This window comes from Mandrillus leucophaeus, unplaced genomic scaffold (assembly GCF_000951045.1).
Source record: "Mandrillus leucophaeus isolate KB7577 unplaced genomic scaffold, Mleu.le_1.0 Scaffold700, whole genome shotgun sequence".
NCBI classification, from domain to species: Eukaryota; Metazoa; Chordata; class Mammalia; order Primates; family Cercopithecidae; genus Mandrillus; species Mandrillus leucophaeus.
Window position 1 is genome coordinate 725,350 of NW_012107587.1, and position 19,214 is coordinate 744,563.

General features: G+C 36.2%; 1 protein-coding gene across 3 annotated transcripts in view; it reads right to left on the reverse strand.

The window, feature by feature from the left end:
- The window catches only part of LOC105528112 (cTAGE family member 8-like), a 241,298-nt gene that overhangs the window by 1,331 nt on the left and 220,753 nt on the right, over positions 1-19,214 (reverse strand). The gene's annotated exons all lie outside the window — the stretch shown is intronic.

Genomic DNA, 19,214 nt, shown 5'->3' on the forward strand with positions numbered 1-19,214 from the left:
TAGTTATTTCTTGCCTTCTGCTAGCTTTTGAATGTGTTTGCTCTTGCTTCTCTAGTTCTTTTAATTGTGATGTTAGTGTGTCAGGTTTAGATCTTTCTTGCTTTCTCTTGTGGGCATTTAGTGCTATAAATTTCCCTCTACACACTGCTTTGAATGTGTCCCAGATTCTGTTATGTTGTATCTTTGTTCTCTTTGGTTTCGAAAAACATCTTTATTTCTGCCTTCATTTCATTATGTATGACATGAAAGAGATTTCATAAACATAATCCAGCATATAAACAGAACCAAAGACTGAAACCACATGATTATCTCAATAGATGCAGCAAAGGCCTTTGACAAAATTCAACAGCTCTTCATGCTAAAAACTCTCAATAAATTCTGTATTGATGGAACATCTCTCAAAATAATAATTTTGAGAAAATGAAATACGTTGAATAACGTATTCATTCAGGAGCAGGTTGTTCAGTTTCCATGTAGTTGAGTGGTTTTGATTGAGTTTCTTAGTCTTGAGTTCTAGTTTGATTGCACTGTGGTCTGAGAGACAGTTTGTTAAAAGTTCTGTTTTACATTTGATGAGGAGTGCTTTACTTCCAAATATGTGGTCAATTTTGGAATAAGTGCGATATGGTGCTGAGAAGAATGTATATTCTGTTGATTTGGGGTTGAGAGTTCTGTAGATGTCTGTTAGGTCCACTTGGTGCAGAGTTGAGTTCAATTCCTGGATATCCTTTTTAACTTTCTGTCTCATTGATCTGTCTAATGTTGACAGTGGGGTGTTGAAGTCTCCCATTATTATTGTGTGGGAGTCTAAGTCTCTTTGTAAGTCTCTAAGGACTTGCTTTATGAATCTGGGTGCTCCTGTATTGGGAACATATATATTTAAGATAGTTAGCTCTTATTGTTGAACTGATCCCTTTACCATAGAAGTGACCGAATATTCAATCCTGTGCTAGAAGTCCCTCCTTTGCTCTCCAGGTCTAGGCTCCACACTTCTTCTCCCTCCTCTGTGCTCTAGGAGCCTAAACCTAAGCAACTATAGCATAGGCTCCCTAGCCTTCTGGCTTCTAGTTATACTCTGCCAGTGGGGGACACCAGCAGGAGACCAGAGGCAGGAACACAGTGTAGCAAGGTATTCATTTCTCTGGATGGTTACCTGCCAGTTTTCCACACAGCTCCCTTCTGGCCTCTGCCTCTGTACAGCTTCCCTCTTTCTGGCTCCTGGTAACTCTACTCTGCCCCAGTCTCTTTAGGCCAGTGGCAGTCCCAGCACCCCCACTCTCAATGGCCCTTAGGGAAGACACTAGACTTTGCTGTGCTCCCTAAACCTTGCCCACATCTTTCAAAATAGTGCTTTTATTCATTTCTACTTAAAGTGTCCATGTTGAGTAGAGCCACCTGTTTCCTGACTGAACCCTGACTGACAGTTCCTATAGACAGCCAGCCTATTCTGGAATGATAATAGCAAAAATAATGGAGAGAGAAACTGATGTTGCTGCATTCTATGTATTTCAAAATAGTAAACAAAATAAAAATGGTCCCTGGCCTCACGGAGCTTGTGGCCTAATAATCATCTCTTCAATCACATCCAGAGGTTTGTATTTGTTTCTCTGTTTTCAGAATCGGGTTTTTAAATTGTATTTTTAACTGACAAACAGTAATTGTATATATTTATGGGGTACAATGTGATGTTTTGATACATGTGACATTATGAAATGAGCAAATCAGGCTAATTGGCATATTTATCACTTCAAATATGTACAATTTGTGGGGAGAACATTTAAACTTCCAGGCTCAAGGAGACAAATACCTTATGATCTGACTTACATGTGGAATAAAAAAAAATCAAACTCAAGAAGCAGAGGGTATGCCAGAGGCTTTGGAGCTGGGGTGAACAGGGAAGGAGAGATATTGGTCAACAGGCACAAAGTTTCAGTTAGATAGGAGGAATAAGTTCTGGTGCTCTACTGCACAGCAGTGACTATAGTTAATTACAACAGTGTATTGTCTATTTCAGCATAGCTAAAAGAACCAGTTTTTAAATGCTGTTAGTAAGATCAAATGTGAAAGAAAGATCTGTTTAAACTCCAGACAAATCATCTAAGACTTAGGAGAAGAAAAGGAGAGGGTTAATTATCACCTACAGCTTGTGGGATCATATATTACAAGCGGTAATAGTCAACTCACTACTCAATAGGGAGAAAATCTTTTAAAAAAGACTAAAACCAACATAGAAAATTGTGTGTAGGTTCATAATAAGTCAGGCAGGTATAGTTGAACATAAGAATAATAACTAAAAGTTATTGAGCTCTAAGTCCCAGGCTCTTACCTGTTTGATTATACTTGATCCTCGCAAAACACTCTTAAACCTCACAAAATATTACTTATGCTTTAAACATGGGGAAATTGAGGCACAGAGAAATGGAGACCCCTGCTCAAGCAGTCAGGGGGTGTGGAATCTGAGTATAAGCTTGGGACCCATTCTCTTAAACATGACTCTAAATTAAGTAAGGATAAAGGAAAACATTGTATTACCTAATTGGTAGCATCAGGCACTAACACATTATAAAGTACTTGGTCATCTAATCCAAAAACAGTTTAGGGTGCTTAAAAGGGTTTTAACCAAACCAATCATACACCAAAGATCTTTATTCATTGGAGCCAAAGGCAGAAAGTAAGTTCCCATTTTTATTTATTCATCATTTCACTCTGCCCTTGGATTCATAAAGTCCATGCCACTTCCTGATGGAAAAGCCCAAGTTACATTTGGGAATTATAATTTCTCTTTTTCTGATTCTACTTACTGGCAGGGTAAAACACAAAGGAAAAAAAAATGTTCCTGCATTTGCCTTCTTAAATACTTTCTCTTGTTTATAAACCTAACAATCATCTATCAGCAATGCTGTTTCTACCCTGCCAGAACAAGGCCTCAGGAAACCATTTCCTCTGGAGCAATTCCAGAAGGACTCAGTGACCATTCAACACCTTTTACACTCACGGACTGTGTGGGTTTCTTGCTCTCAGTCCCGGTAGGATTTGCACATTTTGTTTTCAGTCCCATCACTGATGGACAGAAGCAAAATTATGCTATTTACCTATTTCTACTTGTGTAGACCTCACATTTTGTTTCACCTTAGTGGCAGTGAGGGGGAAGTTTTGTTAACATTTAGCAAGTCTGGGCTGACTATTGTGCACAACAGCTATTGCCCAGTTGCAGTTTATGAAGAGTCTAGAACCTTTTTTTTTCTTTTTATGCTACCAAGGGATTAATGACAAAAAAAATTGGCAAAGAAATTGCAGTCTGCAAGTTATAACCAATATGGGTTGATGAAATCCAGATGTGAAAATCTCCCTCCACCATCCCATGCCCTCCACAGTATAGGTGTATGACCTCGGTGAAGGCAGGGCTGGTAATTGCATTTATTTGGAGACATATAGGCTCTGCTTCCCCCACAACCCCCACCTTCTTTTCCCACTTTGAAGGAAAGAGTGATTTGAAATGTATTTTTACACTTACTAAAACGGATGTGGAAATAAAACTTTAATTACTGGAAAAACTATTAAGAAGAAGTATATTTTATTCTTCCAGAGCCACGAGGTTTTCAGGACAAAATTGTCTTAGACCACTTCAGTTGCCACAACCCCAGGAATCAATGGAAACCTCATAGACTGGGCAGTCTCTGCCTTACCCTCACAGTGATCACTGAGATGGAAGGATGGAATGTTCTAAGACATGGCTCATCTGTCTTGCAATTTAAACCTAATTAGACTAACTTTTTTCCCCAATTGCCCTGCTTGTTTCCATGGCAGTGCAACAATCATTCTAAAACTTGGTGGCTTGAAACAATAATAATCATTTTCTGTTTCTCACAATTCTATGGGTCAGGAATCTAAGAGAAGCCAATATGGGCCTTCTGACTTGGGGTCTCTAATGAGGTTGCAAAGAGACAATGGCGAGGACCAGGATCATACTGAAGACTTCCTCCCTCACATGTTCTGATGTCTGATCTGAGAGGACTGTAGGCTGACTCATCTGGGACTCCTTGGGCATCTGTAACTCTATGGGGTGTCTTCCCATGTTCTCCCCAGTATGGGGGCTTGAGGGTAGCTGAATTTTTACACGTTGACTTAAAGTTCTGAAGACACATGTCCCAGAAAGGTCAGAGCCAGGCTAGGAAGACATAGCATCACTTCTGGCATCCACTATTAGTTGAGGCAATTATGAGGGTCCATCCAGGTTTGAGGGGAGGGGTGGAGAGAGGGTAAAAATCCTGCCTCATGATGGAGGTCTATCAATATTACATTGTAAGAAGAATGTTTGAGATGGTTATCTTTGAAAAATGCCACAATATGCCACATCCCTTAAGAAACTATATCCCTGAAAAAACAACATGCTACTCATTTTGTCAGATTGTTAATATCTAACAGTCCTAGTTATTTGACCACAGCTTGTTAAATCAGTTAAAAGTAGAATTTTAGATATTCAGTTTTTTGATTGCAGAGCTACTCTAATTGGAAGCCTATGCAGAGGCAAGCTCTCACCACTTAATTAGGAATCCATGAACTTGTGTAGCATGGAAGAAGCATGGTTATAATAAAAATGGGAAATAAATTAAGATCTCTGGGCATCTACTATGTGTCAGCCACTGTCACACATTAGTTACCTAAATTATAATCATTAATCGAACAAACATTTATGAAATGTCTCCAATCTATCAGTACTAGTTGTGGGGAAGATCAATACGATAGACCTCATTCAATTCTCAGGAAGTGGAACAACAGAAGCTCAGGTTCTCAATTTTATGTTCTTTCTTCTGATAAGCTTTATTTTTATGGATTTTACACAATAATAAGATGCCAACTTTCAAATTATTGGATGGGCTCTAAGTCTACCTGAGTATGGAAAAGGGATTGGTCAGAAAAGATTGGGTATTCAGAGATGGTCATCATCTTTATCCGTAGGTCTATGGGGTGAAACTTGAAGCAGTAACTAGGCTAAAGGGTGGATAAGTAGAAAGAGGTGACACAAGGAGAATAGTATAACTAAAAGTGCAAAGACCAGCATGTATACAGTCTTTGTTCCAAGAGCAAAGAGTAGATGCCAAGTAATAATTTGAGTGTGATGTCAACATTTCAGTATTTTATTTTCAATGGCATTCTTTTTTTAACTTGTTTGGTAGGAACAAGTACCTAAGTCATTATGAGAAAAGACAGATATAACCCTTCCATTAGAAAATAAAATAAAAAATAAAATAATGATGTTTTGGTACTAACCAACCATTGACAAGCACTTAGCTTTTAATTTTCTATATTCTGTATTTTTCACAGTGATGTCTGTTGCTCTTCATCTATCACTTGTTCAAAGCAAACATTAAAGATATTAATTAAACTAATAGAAGGAACAGGAAGTAGAGAAATAGCAGAGATTTGTTGTTATTCCTTATCTACATGTGAACATTGGGACTTCATTTCTATAAGGACAAGAAAATTCTGTGTAAACCTGTTTGAATGTAATGAATATTCATAATAATATCAGTTACTATTTATTTATTCCTTGCATAAAATGCACTTAATTTTATACTATAACTCTATAAAGTAGACATTATCATTTCCTTTCACAGATAAAGAAACTAAAGTACAGAGAAGTCAAACAGGCTACCCAAAGTACGAGTTAAGAAATGCCAAAGGCATTATTTTGAGCCCATGCCACTTGACTCATTCCAGGATGGTGTTTCAGTATGGAGATGTTGATGCTTTGAGTCATTGTCCCAATGGGAAGATAGTTTTCACTATTGCAGCCAACTACTATGATGGTTAACACCAATCCTCAATCCGGTGGTTCTGGCTTCTCCACTTACTAGCTGTTCAGACTTGGGCAAGTTAGTTAACCTCTGTGTAGCAAAGTTTATTAAGCTTAAATAATTCATATGAAACAATTGTAAAAATAGCTACCCTAAAGGAAGTGATCAATAAAGGTGTTATTCCGACTACCACAACGACTATTGCTACATTAACATTGCTTTATTATCACTATATATTTACAAGACAACTGGTTAGTATTAGAGGTACAGCCTGGTCTAAAAGCAAAACAGAACCTTCCTAAAAAAAAAATGGTTCGGAATCAATACGTTTATCTAGTTGATGGGCTACATGAGTTGAAGAACCTCTATAGCTAGTCATCAGTATTAACTGTTAAAAGGGTAGATACCATGGAAAATAACTGACGATAAATGTGTAGTTTCTGCTTGCAGTCTCATCATATAATGGTCCCATCACAGAACCAACTGTGATTCTGCATAACGCATTTCTGTTTTTTACCTTTTGAAGCCACTCGAAAGAATGACTATTGTCAGATAATAATTTTTGGTGCAGAACTTGAAAGAAAAAAATGTGACAAGGAAAGGGAAAATTTCTATAATTTTACCAAAAGTACAGAGAATTGCAATTATTACTAAGAGGGCAATTATTTAGATCCTTCTCTTGCCCTTAAAAAAAAACAGAGTTGCCCCAATAACATACAGGGCACCCAGTTGAATTTTAATTTTAGATAAACAACACATATTTAATATATATATGTCCCAAATATCTCATGGGGCTTATTCATACTATAAAAATGGTTTTTGCCCTAAATACAAACTTAACTGATGTCCTATATTTTTATTTGTCGAATCTGACAACTGTGCTTAAAATGATCACTATTAGTCATTATCTAATAAGCTCAGGTACTTTCACATTTGCTAATTTTACACTGAAGTGTGAGGCAGTATGTAAAGTCAAGCTCAGGAAGTGAAGAGCCCTTGGCTGTGTATGATGTGAAGTGAACAATTATAATAAGGTGTGCAGACTGAGTTCAGCCTCCCACTCTTATCTCTTATCTTCCCCATCATGTACCCTGCATTTCCATTGAAATGTGAAACGTGTTGATTCTATAATCCTAAACTTCGCTTTGCCCATTATTCACCTTCTTTTTTTTTTCCCAGGAGTAGCATTCCCTGTCATCTTCTTTCCATCAAATTCCTAACATTCTTCAAGGGCTATTAGAAACGGATGCTTGCCTACCTATTGCATGGCATAGAGTTGTGTGGCAAAGGTCATGGTTTTTACAGTGGAATGTCAACAGAAGTGAGGTATTTTCTTTCTGGGCCAGTGTGGTCAAGATTAAGTGTGCCTTTCCCACATTTTTTCCTCTGATTATCTACAGACAGACAAGTATGATGGTCTTGGAAACTATATGTTGAAAATGAGGAACCAACAGGATGAGAGGATTCTGAGTTTCTGTATCACATTTTTGAGGCGAGGTACATGATCATCAGAAACACGTGTTAGAAATGTTACAGAGACAAGAAATTAACGTGTATTTTTTTCTCGTTTTGTTATTGTTTGGTGTTAGCCTAACTAATATAGGCCATAATTAATTGTTTCCTACTCTGCGAAGCTTTTGTACATTAAATAAATAAGAACATCATTAGGCACTAAATACAAATTTAAGTGCCACAGATTTTGCATTGGAAGAACTCACTGAGTAGTAGACATGCAATTGTAATAAGGAATCATGTTTTTGAAGGCTATGTTTCACATACTGTGATAGCCACTTTATCCATATTATTTCATTTGATTCTTATTTTAAAAATGCCCTTAGAAAGATGTGATGATGATTATTATTCTCATTCTACTGACAAACTGAGACACAAAGATGTCAAAAAATTTGCTGAAAGTCAGAAAATGAAGTATAGAAGTCAGGCTTCAATCCGAGACTGTGAAGCCTACATGCTGAATCAATATTGAATTTTACTATGAATAGTGTTATTGAATAGAAGAGTAAGGTCACAAAGAAAGGCTGGCTAGTTTTTTATTGGAGCAGGTTTATCCAGAAACTTCGCTTGGAAAAGGTAATTCTTGAGCTGATTATGAAAGTATAAACAGTTATGGAATTATAAAGGTCTCACATGTCATACTCAGGCATTTGTATCTGCCCCCCAAAATGGTGAGGAATCCTCGAGTGCTAAAGGAAGGAGTAACAGAGTCAGCTTCATGTTCTTCCCAGGATTCTCTCCTGATATTTTTGAGAAAATATCCTTACCTGTCCTATATATAGTGCAAACACTTGGTTTTTAAGGCACTCAAGGAAGTCAATTCCTTCATGTAGACTTTACTGGAAGGCACCTACTTGTTCTGAACTCTTTGTGCTTTTTTGTTGTTGTTGCTTCCTTTTTACTGTTGGATCCCTGAGGAAACATTCCAGCATGTCACCATGTCAGTAGCCAAATCAGACCAATGATGAGAACAGCATGCTATATTAGTAACAGAAAAACAAGGCTGTAAACCCTGTTTCAAAGACTTCATGTTGCTCTTGGCTATCACTGGGGAAAGGCTCGAGGCAGGCATATGAAGTACAAAAGCACGAAGGCTGCTTCGAATCTGTGATTGGGTAGCACAAAAGACTTAAAACAAACATTAAGATAAGTTCCCAGAAGAGTTTCTGACATGTAGTAGGCATTCAATTAATATATGTGGAATGAATGAAAATGAAGAGAGACTTTTTCTTCTTCCCTCTACTGGTACCAGTGGATATAAATTGCTCTGCAGGTTCTCCTTAGTCATGTGTTATAGGTTGGGGAGGGGTATCAGGCAGGTGGGCGGAAGCAAAGGAGAACTTTTACCGATAATCTGTTACGCTAAGATTAGACTTCCAATTGTCTCATCACCAAACATGAAATTGAAAATAAAAGTTGAAAGATCTTTGTTAGGCCAAAAGTTAACAATCTTGCCTTGTAGAAGAGATTGCACCATTCATATTTGGTAAAAGTGTTAAAGATTATATGAGTAAGTTGGATATTAAATATGGTGCTAATTAAGCGAGAGGTCAGGGTTTATTCACTGTATGGGCCATTTGATTTTTCTGTGCCTAGCACATGGTAGGCATTCAATGAATGCTTATTTATTGAAACAGTAAAGGAAAGAGAACTGCGTGGTATGCAAACGAGACTACTTATTTAATATGCTTAACAGGCAGTTTCTCTACAGCAGACAACTAGGAGCAAGAGGAATGAATGAGGCAGTGTATTGGAGGTGACGTTGATTCAAGCAGGTAAGGAATGTCCAAATATTGGTCTTGTGCCTTAGCTGTGGTATGATATTAGGCAAGATGCTTGGTCTTTCTAAGCCTTTTTTTCTTCTATAAAATGTAAATATTTTCACCTGTACCATAATGTCATTTGAGGATTAAATTGGTTAGATAAGTAGATATTTGATAAATGTCAGTGAGAAGGAAACATTAAGTTCGACGTCACTAATCCCCAAAGACAGAGCTGATCACCTCCAAGGGCTCACTAATTAGACCAAATGGGTTATTCATGGCCATCATCCAATCTGATTGGTTAGTTCTATTACTTGCCATTACTAAATAGTTTGCCTCTCATTTCTGTCTTAGGAAATCATTGTATCACACAGGGTAATAAATCAATGTTTTAACTATGACCTCAGGTCATGAAGGAGAGCAATGAATTACATTCCAAATGTTCTAAGAAGAAAGTGGGTAATGCCTTTAAAGGAAGACCTCGGTCTTCTCTGAATGAATATTTTCCCCTACAGATCAAATGGTTAATCGTGATTTATGTGGGCAATTCACTTGCTAGAACGTTGAAATCCCCGATGAGGCTAAATCAACGAATGTTCTGGTGGTGGCTAAGCCTCATTTACTCTTAAAGGAATATGCTCCAGGAAGGGCATAGGTTCAGATAAAAAGCAGTCTTGTAAACAGGAGTGGTTTGTCAAAATGAAGTAAGCACTGAAGCATCAAGGCAATAGCTCCTGAGAGCAGGGCTGGGGTGTGGCCTGAGAGCAATGCCAGCAGGGTCTTATGTAACAGAGGGCCTGTTTAACTCCAGCAGGAAACACTACGTCCAGACGGCACCCTGCTTCCAGACGACTGCCAGGTAGCAGACTGACTGCCTCTTTTCTTCTCTCTTCCCCATGAAAGGGAGACCCAGAATTTTCCCTCACAGCCTGAATTCATTAGATTTTTTTTTCTCCCGACCATGTGGAGGTTGAATTGCCCTCATTCATAAGCTGACTCCAGACCAAAAGAAAGAGACAGCAGGGTCCAGCTATTGCACCTAATAAAATGTGTCCACTGGAAATCATGAGAGAAAATTGGATGAAAGATTCTAAATAATAAGGGTCCTCAGGAACCTGCACTGGAATGCCAACACGTTTTACAGGTTTGGGAGTATAAAGATGCTTTGAGCTCAGCATTAAAAATAAAATACCCCCTCACCCTTGATCACCAGTTCATCTCTGGTTTCCAAATTCTCAAGAGATTTCTTCTCTCCAGACAACTCTTTGCTTGCTTTTTTTTTTTTTGAGGGAGTCTCGCTCTGTCACCCAGACTGGAGTGCAGTGTCGTGATCTCGGCTCACTATAAGCTCCACCTCCCGAGTTTACACCATTCCCCTGCCTCAGCCTCCTGAGTAACTGGGACCACAGGCGCCCACCACCACGCCTGGCTAATTTTTTTTTGTATGTTTAGTAGAGACGGGGTTTCACCATGTTAGCCAGGATGGTCTCGATCTCCTGACCTTGTGATCCGCCCGCCTCAGCCTCCCAAAGTGCTGGAATTACAGGCGTGAGCCACTGCGCCCGGCCCAAATTCTTGCTCTTTATAAAGAAAAAAGTGGATTGAGCTTCAAGGCAGATCAGTGGCAAGGATTTGAGAGTCTGATTGGTTTCAGCCAGAGCCTCTACTCTCGCTCTCTCAGAGCCATCTCCTCCCAGCCGTGCTCACTAGCACTGTTCATAATTATCTGCTGTCATGATACTATTGCTTTTGGCAATAAACACGTGGCACGTTGCTACTGGTTTTTGCCAAGACAGCATGCCCCACTCAGATTTATGATCTTAAAAAAGCAAGACTAATTTTCACACCATAGTTCATTCCATAAAAGAAAGTGGTTGTATAAAAAAAATCCTCCTCTCTCACCATGTCCACCTCCTCTCCACCCCATGCTCCCCATTTCCAGGACAAGCTGTAGAATGTATAAGTGGAAATGGGAAAGCTTAATTTGGGAAACGGGCAGAGCCTTAATGAGCTGAATGTTTGAAATCTGCTTTGAGGTTTCTTTCTTTCTTTCAGAATATACTTTCTTTTGTTCTTCAATAAATAAATAAATAAATAAAACAAACAAAGGTAGAGTCATAAATGAAACAGAATTTCCCACTGACACCTGGTAGTCCTTTCCACCATCCTCTGTTTGTGCCTTTTGAGCACGTCTGCTCTTCCTCTGCCAGGCATCTGTTTTATCCAAGTCAACATGGCAGAGAACAAAGGCTGTAGAAGCAGATGTACCTGGGTTCATAGTCACTAAACCTCTTTGAGTTTCAATCTCTCTATTAATACATAAATATGTAGTTGGCATAAGAATACCTTCTCTTCACGGCAATGTGGGGGTCGAATACAAACCTAAGATAAAGTGTCTGATAAAAGATTGACACTTACAAAAAAATTGCTAACTTCCTTCTGTCCTTCCCTCCCACACTTCTTTACATAATACTTCCCCTGTAGGCTTCTGTATCTCTTTTTAGCCCCTCTTTTCCTATCCTGAGCCATCCAAAAATGCCACTGACACAAAAACCTTTCCAGCTCTAATTTGCCTGTTTCGTCTTCCAGTCTCTCAGAACGTTGTTCTGCCTTTTGTTGTTCTGACAACCTAACCACAGTTAGAGAAAATTGGTTGCACTTGGCGAATATATTGCTTCTTTCAGGTGACATCCTCGCTTTAATATAAACAGAGGCAATGGCTTAATCCAAATCCTAACAATCTGAAGTAAATTAACTTGGCAAATATTTATTGTACACTAATTAATGCAAAGCACTGAAGTGGATGTAGAGAATTACAAAGATAAAAAATAGACTCGGGTCTCAGGTCCTTACAGAATTTGTAGTCTGGTATGAAAGACAGACATATAGAAATAATTATTAAAAGTTTGGATCCCAGGGAATGTTAAAATAGGAGTTGAACTAAGAGTCATGCAAGTATGTGAAAGAAGGAGATGAATTCCAGCTGGAGAAATATAGGAGATGTTATGCGGGAGGTATGTTTAGGCTAAATCCTTAAGGATGGGGTTTGGGAATGGCATGAGTAACTTGAGTAAAGATCCAACAGCTAAAGAATGCATAATGCTTTTGGAATAGCAAGTTCAATACGGTTTTTGTAATAAACGTTACAGGTTGAGAATATATGCATAGTGAAAAATAAAATTATAAATAAAATCAATAAAATTAGTTGATGGCTCTGCTTGGCAGCTTAAGAAATCTGCTTTTTACTTTCAGTAAAAATCTAGTACGAATTCTAAAGCAGGAAAGGTCATGATTATTTGTTGTTAAGTTAAAAAGACCACTCTGGCAGCAGGTTTGCATTGGAATCAGAAAAGCTGGTAGCAGGATGACTAGTTAGAAAATGGTTACTGTAATTTAGAGCCACTGTAACAAGGCAATAGTAATCAGAGGGTAATGAAGTAACAGAAGGCAGGAACAGATGGCAGGGACATTTGGGAGGCAGAGACAACAGGGCTTGGCTTCTTCACAAAGTGTAGAGAGTTCCAAAGAAGGAAAAGTTGAAGATTAATCTAAGGTTTTGTTTTTTGTTTTTTTCCTGGAAGACCAAAAATGTAATAATGCCATCAGTAAAATAAGTAAGTTATGAGATTGGTTTGGGGCTTGCAATAGAACAAATTAAGTGCAGGCAGACCTTTCCTAATCTTGGACAGCTTTAAACTCACTGGGTCACAATTTTCTCATCTACAAAGTAGGAATCATAATTCATGTTGTAGTTTTCTCACAGGGTTGCTGCGAAAATGGGGAAAGGTCATGAGTGTGGTTATATTTGCTAAGCCGTCAAATTCATTCACAAGTAAAAAGTCAATAAAACCATTCAAATCTCCTATTTTTTCCATAGAGACAACACTATGTAGGTCAGCGTGGAACTTCCCACACATGGAACAGCCCCTCACCTGTAAGGAAATTGGTTGTTTGGAAAGGAAATCTTTTCTAAATACCATTTTTCTTTACCTGTTCCAGCAGTGTCTGATTTTTCACTGCCAGAGTGTTCTGGATTGAATCAGCTCCATTTAGGATTTTGACCAAAAGATTTCAAAATGGAAAACAAAAGCCATTGTTTTGAAAGCCTGAAATGTCTCCACTTCCTGTAATTGGTTTACATATGAGTACTTTAGTCTTCATGGAATAGCTTAGAAGGGACCTGAGACATGAAAAGGAATTACATTTAGCAAAACAAATGCCACAAAACCTTCTTTACTGTCAAACTGTGGAGAGGATTTGCTATGTCCCACATCTAAGCGTCACCTGTGTGTGCCTTCTTAGAGTTGGCAACAGTCGGCTGAAATGAGATACTTGATTGGGATGCCGGGAATCTTGGAGTTGCTAAGAGAGTCAGAGAGACAGCCTTCAGAGAAAATGTGATTATGGTACTTGATTCTCTGATGGAAATGTGAGCAGCTGATGGAGAAAGCAGTATGTGGGAAGATGCTACCCCCACAGACATGTGGTTAGGACACGGAGACGTATTCGTCTTGAGTCTGAATTACATGTGTGGCATTTCCTTCATCCAGTTATGTACATGTGTATGTATGTATGTATGTATTTGGTTTATTTATTTGTTTACTTATATCCAATTTTGTTCCAGAGGGAATTGAGGCAGCTCTAAACCAGTATTAAAGGGTAAAGTATTAGATAAAAAAAAACTTAACAAAAAGAAAGAGAAAACAAGTTATGGTGATAGCACAAAGAAAAACAAACCATACATCCCTGTCAGACTTGTCACCTAATTCTGGCTTTAATTTCCTTGGTAGCCAAAATAAACATCAAAGCTTCTCAGTGTGCACGGATATTTCTACTGTGGATCCTCATAAAGGCAACACCCTGGAATACGGTGGGCACCATTTTCAACATCTTCATTGTAGACACTACAGAAACTTTCATCTTATTGTCTTTATCATAATATTCCAAATGAATGAGGCTCAGCTTCCTAACAGTGAGATACCACAGTTCAGTGTGTATAAGGATCATCATTGAGCCAATCAACAAAATTTGAATTCAGGCTGTAGATGAAAAGTACTGGATAAAAGTTAAACTAACTAAAGTTAATAACTATTCTGTGGTTATGTAAGATAATATTTTTATCCTGATGAAATATACACTTAAGTATTTAGAAGTAAAGGGACATAGTGTATACAGCCTACTTTCATGTAGTTCAGGGGGAAAGGAGAGGAGGATAGAGAGAAACTTATAAAGCAAATAGGGCTATATGTTATCAACAGGTAAATCTGGGTAAAGGGTATTTTAGTATTCAATATACTATTCTTATTCTTGCGATGTTTCTACAAGTTTGAAATTATTTCCAATTAAAATACCTTTTTAAAAAAGGAATAATTTTTATTAGAATTTAAATGCAAAGTTTATTTGAAAAGAAGTACATGCAATAGTGCATGTTAGAAAGTTACAGGAGTAATAAACACTATTTCGATTTGTGAGTGAACATTTTTTTTCTTTTTTTAATGTGTTCGATTAATTTATTCAAGATTATACTATATGTATTGAAATGTAAAATACCTGTAAAAATTCACAAACATTGTAATGATTTTAGTTTTAAGAAGATAATTTTTACTGTTCATTTTTATTACAACACGGATACACTTTTAATACAGAAATTTTAGAATGCAAAATTTTAGAATGGATATTTTGTGCATATATATGGGATGAAATTATTGGTAGTTTTATTTTATGTATTTATGCATATTTTGTATGCATATATATTTTGAAATATGAAATTATTGCATTATACAGTTTTGAAAGTTGCCTTTTATAAACTTGATACAAATAGCTTTCTATAAAATATAATCCTTCAAACACCTAGATACAATTCTTAACTGTTACAGTCTATTACTATTTATTTTCTTCTCTGTAAATTATTACTTGAGCTGTTGTATATGAAGATGAAAACTTAGAAGATAATACAACTACCTGTTAAAATTTATAAACTTCACAAGTCTTGCTGAATTATTTGAATCAACTATGAGGAAAGCCAATAAAGTTTAATTGACAAAACTTAACCTCTATGCCTCTATTTAGACAGAATAGCTGATGGGTGATAGAATTTTACATTATTAGCATTTTTTCTCCCCCAATAAAAGTTAATAGTGCTGGAAACACTAAAGGCAATTCATATTTTCTTGCGCAACCTTTCCTAGTGAATGGAAATTCCAGTTTCCGGTTGACTTTGCAGTTTGATTTTCAGTTGAACTTATTAAAAATTAGACAGAGATTATACATAGAAAATGAAAGCATGAATAGCGAGAATTAATTCCTAAAAGCTTAGTGAGTTTTTTGATTCCAGCATGCCCAGGTAATACTTTCATGTGAATCTGTTGGGAAAAGCAAGAAAAATTTCTAATAATATGTTATTTCTACCAGAGTTCTTAGGAACTTTACCAGTGGATCATCAGAAAAAGAACATAGTAAGACCCCTTTTCAACTGGGAAATAATTGCTACCTTCTCATATTAACAAGCTGTTCTTCATTGCCAACCAGGCATTTACTATTACAGTCATTTAAGGTAAAATGGGCTGTTTGCTTTACAAGGGAGCCAAATTGGAAGAAAGCAAATTGTGGGAATGTTTCTACAACAAAATTTCATGCAATTTGGAAATAAAATGTATTCAGAAGGATTGAAAGAGATATATTATCTTGGGCTGGGGAAAACAAACAAACAAACAAACAAAGGGCAATTACTCTGGCCCATAACAGAATAATGTGTGACTTTATTTTGGAGACAATTTACCTAATTAAGTATATCTTTCTTTCTTTGAAAGTCTGAGATTGCTTTAACGTTTACAAAATTTATAATTCACTTCTGTTAATATGATCTGCTCAGAGGCTGTCCCTCAAAACCACTAGGATTCCTTGCTCACTTTTCTCTTAGACCGAAAAGGGCTGGTAGAATGCAATATTTTGAAATAATTGTGCTGTCTTGTTGTTTCTATTTCTTTCCAATCATATTTCCTATTAAATTCCATTTCCCCAAACATACACAGACTGCCATGAGCCTGCCAATGCTATATATTTTGAGACTCTGTTTACCAACCAAATCTATTGGGATCGAAGAGCCCCAGTTCCTACTGAGGAAAAAAGATGAGAGGTTAACCAGGAAACTCATATCTGCTAAAATTTAGCAAATGAATATTCTCAGAAATAATATACCTTAATTCAGCTGACATCCTTAAGGAACTTTTAGTTTCTAAGACTATAAAGACAGATATTTTTTGGCCCAGAGTCCTTTCTGTGAACTAAGTAGGTCACCATCTACTCCATTTATGTGAAAGAGCAGGTCCAAATATGGCCTTTAGTTTTGAAGTCCTATTGGTGAATATTGTGATCTCAAATCCTAAAAGAGATTATAGCCTATCTCTTTGACTTCACAATTGAAGAACACAAGTTTCAGAGAGATGTAATAAGTTGTCCAAGGTCAATGACAGAGTGTGTGCCCGACTGGGTTTGGAACTCAGGACTTTGGCTGTCTTATCAAGTATCCCTTTTCTACCATCCCTGTCTCTAAATTGGAGATTTCTAATGATATTACAAAAAGTCATAGAGAATTAGAAGATTTTAACATAAGACATGATACAGATGTTTGGAATCTAGCCTTCAAAATATTTTTTTCACAGTTCCTGGATCAAAAACATCCTGCTTGACCTGGAAAATATGTATTGATGTTAAATATGGTCTCTGAAACCAATTTTTGCTAATTGGATTTACTATATTATCCAGTTTAATTTGGTATTATGTAGTCTTTGAAACAGTTAATTTAGCAAATTTGATCAATTGTTTGTTCTGAATGTTTATACAGTTGCCTGTTTCCTTTATGTTAATCCAAAGATACTGGCATAAAAAGTAAAGACAATTACATGAGTAATTAAAACAATAATATTTGTGTGTTTATCTTAATATTCAATATTTCAGGTGAAAGATTGCCACTATCTGATATTATAAAGCAAATCTATTATGTATCCATATGTAGACAAAACAGAAATTTTTTTGGATAACATATCTTGAGAGAAATATGATATATCAATTTTCCTCTAATTTATGTATTTTGCAAATAATATTTAATAATTCTAGAGATAAAAACAAGAGAAGGAAAGAAGGAAGGGATGGGGAGCAATAGGGAAAGAAGGAGAAGAGGGACAAAAGAGAGAAAAGCTACCTGTCATCCATCTGTAACAGTCTCCAATTTTCATATTCTCTTCCCTATACGAATAGTTTCACAGTTGTGAACAGGAATAAGTTCTGTTTTGATTCTGTATCAAACATTAAGCATTTTATCATAGATATAGGCATTGTATTATAATTTGCATGACTACCATTTTTAATGGCTCTTTAATGTCATCAAATTGAAAAAGCATGGGCCACCAAAACCACTCCACTGTAGGCAATTTTATTGTATACAAGTTTTGCTAGTTTAAATAATACTACAATAAATATGTTTCAGCAGGTATCATTTGCGCTCACATAGGGTATAAATTTCCAGCAGACCAAAAATCTGGCTCACAAAGATGCATAATTGTCTGGTGCCTAACAGATGCATCAAATCACTTTTCAAAGAAGTTGTGATTAAGAATGATAATGAGAGACCATTCTTAAAATCCTTCAAAAGTGAGATAGATCATAGTTTTAGGCAAGTTTTATTATAGAGATGGTATTATATTTATGACTTCATGACTACACTGATTATTGTCTGCTTTCCACAAATGGCATATAAAATCAGAAAAGAGTAGGTCTTATTTTTCAGATTTCATTATACCCTAAGTTTTCTTCATGGTGAATATTGACATGGTAAAGTAGGGTGAGAAAGGAAATAGGGTAGAAAAGAAAGGAAACCTCTACTAGACATCCAGGTTAGGCATTATAGTTTTCATAAAATATAAAGTAAATAATAAGACTAATGAATTTAACATGGCCTAAGTTGGTCTGACATGCCTATGATTGTCACACGAGCAATTTCAGCAAAATTCAGTATTGGATTGTAGCTCTAAGAACAGCAGACTGGATGATTAAAGCAAATTAGGTGCAGAAAAAAAAACTTGTTGCAATTATCTGAATATATTAGGTGAAGCCTCACTCTCAGTATATAATATCCAAGTAATTTTCTCTACTCTTGAAAATACTAGAATATTGAATGCCCACAAAATCATTCTATTTCTAAACTGCAATCTGAAAAAAAAGTTTTAGTGTCTATTCCACTAACTGTAGTCATTATGTAACTAGAGATTCAGAAACTGAGATTATGGGATCATGTATCTACAGTGTAACTTAACCGTGGAAAACTTGAAAATATTATGTTTATATTTATGAAATCTTAGATTTAGTCAAATAGTTGTGGGATTTGAAGAAAGAAACTATATATGAAAATCTCTAAGTTTTATGGAGTTTTTCATTTTCAGATGCAGTAAAGCACAAAAGTTTATAAAAAATGACATTTCAGACACATTAACGGGTATTTTCAATCTAGCAATTAGACTGAAATGTAACTTCAGAATCAGCGTATTTTGGAAGAAATCAACTATATAAAAGAAATAAGAGACTTTTCTGCTTATGTTACCAAATTTTATAAACCTAAGAAGATAAAATACTTCATTTCACTTTCTAAAATTCACCAGTGCAAAGAATAATTTTCTTAAATCCTTGAAAAATACCAAATAATCTGAAAAAAACACCTTGTACACAAATACAAGAAAAAGAGGTTCTAAGAACATTGCTGAAATAATTTTTAACCTAAAAATGCAAAAAAATGAAAATCTAAATTATCTTTTATATAGTTGCTCATGAACTATATCAAGTAGCTGAGTTAGAGAACTATCCTTTGTTCTGAAGTGCTTTTTAATACATATATTAAATATATATACAAGGTTATTTTATATATATATATATTTCCTATAGGAAATATAAAGGAGAGCTAGAGAACTTTTGGGGGAAATATCAGACTTCTCATTATATATTTATTTGAATTTTCTGGAATTTTTTCATCTATTTTCAGAAACTAATTTTTTTTTAACAGAAAAGCATTTTATTAAATCCAACACCTCCTCATGATAACACTCAACAACAAACAAAGAAAAGAAGGAACTTCCTCAACCTGGCAAAGGAC